The following is a 2,705-nucleotide window of genomic DNA, read 5'->3' as shown; positions in this document are numbered from 1 at the left end:
TAGCATTGGCCTCATGTAGCAAGTGGCACTTAATTTGAGTTTGGAAGTGTGATGAACATTTGCTTTGTACAATCTGAGATCTGCTTTTCTTTAAATTGTCATAGAAATATTTTGTCACTTTATTTAATTTCAGAAGTTGTCTGCATTCCCACACCACTGCCACACTTGCCATGAAGAAGAACTAAACCAATGGGAAATAAGTGAAAAGAATGCCTGGTGATAATATTTCCAGTCATAAAAACAAATGAAGAAGGTCATAGATTTGGAACTGGAAGGGACATTCGATCATTTAATCCAATTTCCTCTTTTTATAGATGAGGAAACTTAGGCCTAGCGACTTCCCAAAGTCATCGAGGTAGAAGTAGCAGAACCAAGGGTTGAAACCAGGTCCTCTGACTCCAAAGCCAACATTCTTCCCACTGTTCCATATTCAGTGATAATTCAATAGGAGGGTGCACCCACATTAATAAAACCACTGGATCTTAAGGGAACAGGAACTTTTTCCTGTTTTTCAATAAACTCCTAGGTTACTGCCTGTAGAAGCAATTTAGCATAAAGTCTTATCATTTTAGAACTGGAAAGGGCCTTTGAGACAATCTAGTAAAGTTCCTTTATTTTACAAATACTGGACTGGAGAAGATAAGTGATCACCAAGGTCACACAGCCAGTTGGTGATAGAAATAGGCTTCTGCTCCAGGACTCAAGACTCCCAAATTGGGTCTCTTTCCATTATACCATGGCTCATCCTTAACCTCTTCACTGTGCTTTCCAATTGGGATATCAACTTCGTGCCAGTTCTTCAGTGGTTTTTATGATGTGGATGCCTTTGGGAAGTGAAAGGAGATCTGAAATTTTCTTCACACAGGCCACCAGGCAGCAACTGAATGGTAGTAATTTCTAGCCACTTCCAAACTGGAACACATTCAGACCACAGAAGATGACATGTCCCAAAAGACCAATTCTACAAGTTGGTTTGCTTCTTTGTCTAAAATGTCAGATCATTCCATTCCAGTGGAGGTCTTAGAGGATAAAGTTCCTGTAGCAGTTACCAATACATGATAAGGATGTTGCTTTTGCACCACCAGGCATATTGAATACAGCTCAGATGATTAAACTTAGATAATGAAATTACCTTAATACTTCAGTGGAGTAATTTAATTTTTATTTTGAAAAGACCTGTGATTTTATCTATACGTATATTCTCCTCAATGATAAAACTCACACCATGTATATGCATATGTATGTTTACAATGCACAAATGTGTGTGCATATGTTTAATTACATGTGTGTTATATGTGTGCATATGCACACACATGTGCGATGCATGTCTACAGCATACATATATACATTTATTTGTGCATGTATGCACACAGTTAATATTACTAGAAGAGTGATGAATTTAAGACAGATCTTTGTTTTAAGGAGAAACTTCGGGTCATTAAAAGAACCATGCAATTTCCTAAAGCCAGTAACATCTTGCTGTTACTGTCAATTATAGACTCAACTTAGTGTCTGTTTGTGGTGTGTCTCCAAATGAGCTCTCTGGACAATTTATTCAACTGTGTAATAAACAGTCAGTTTTCTCTCTTTATTCACTTGTTTTTTTCCTCTATGGATTGGATAGGGAGACTGAACTCTTTTCAGTGATTAGAGATCTCATTTAGGAGGCCCTACAGTGGTGCAGGGCTTAATGCAATAAGCAATATATCATCTGTAAAGATAGTCTTAATAACCTCATTATTTATAGAGGCTCCATCTTTGATTTGAACTCTGTACTAGATATCAGCCAGGACAGTACCAAACTCCTTGGAAAAGCGCCCCCCTCCTTATTTTAAGTTTAATGCTAATACTCAGAGGGTGTCAAACAAAGATCATGCATTTGCTATATCTTTCAAAGACATTTGTATAATCCTGACATAGACACGGGAAACAATCTGTTGGATGACAGTCTTTAAGGTGACATTTAACTCTACTAAGCCAAATGCTTTTTAATAATAACCAACACTGTCTCAAACTCACTAAACCTTTCAGTCAGCCACGTGACTATAAAAGTGGTCAGTCATAGAATAGCATCTACAAAAACCTCCCTCTCCCCTTTCTCATACCTTGTTTAAGGATGGCCTTGACATTATATGTAGGCTATTCTCTTAACAGTTTTGTAGAAAGGTGAGAAAGTAGAGATATGAGTCAGTAATTATTATATTCTCTCTATTATCTTTTTAATAATAATGTTATGAAGGGGCGGCTAGGTGGTGCAGTGAATAGAGCACCGGCCCTGGATTCAGGAGGACCTGAGTTCAAATCTGGCCTCAGACATTTAACACAAAAGCTAGCTGTGTGACCTTGGGCAAGTCATTTAACCCCAATTGCCCTCCAAAAAGCAAAAATAATAATAATAATGTTATGATATTTATTTTATGCTTTTGGTGTAGTCCTTTCTTAGAAACCTTGAAATTTGATTTCTCAATATCTTAAAATTTTAGTATTTCATCACAGACCTTATCAGTGTTTGATCCAGAGTTGTGTCCTATATTTATTTTCTTAAGGGTAATAGCCATTTCTTCATGCAGTACATCAGGATTGTCATGTTAGAATCCAAATATGGATTCTCACCTCTCTCCAAAACTGTTAAGGGAATACCCTACAGATAGATAGATAGATAGATAGATAGATAGATAGATAGATAGATAGATAGATAGATAGAT

This window comes from Petaurus breviceps, unplaced genomic scaffold (genome assembly GCF_028583685.1).
Source record: "Petaurus breviceps papuanus isolate PSGF00001 unplaced genomic scaffold, PetGlider_PUasm1.0 223, whole genome shotgun sequence".
In the NCBI taxonomy this organism is placed as follows: Eukaryota; Metazoa; Chordata; class Mammalia; order Diprotodontia; family Petauridae; genus Petaurus; species Petaurus breviceps.
The sequence above is the reverse complement of the archived record's forward strand: the minus strand, read 5'-3'. Positions refer to the sequence as shown.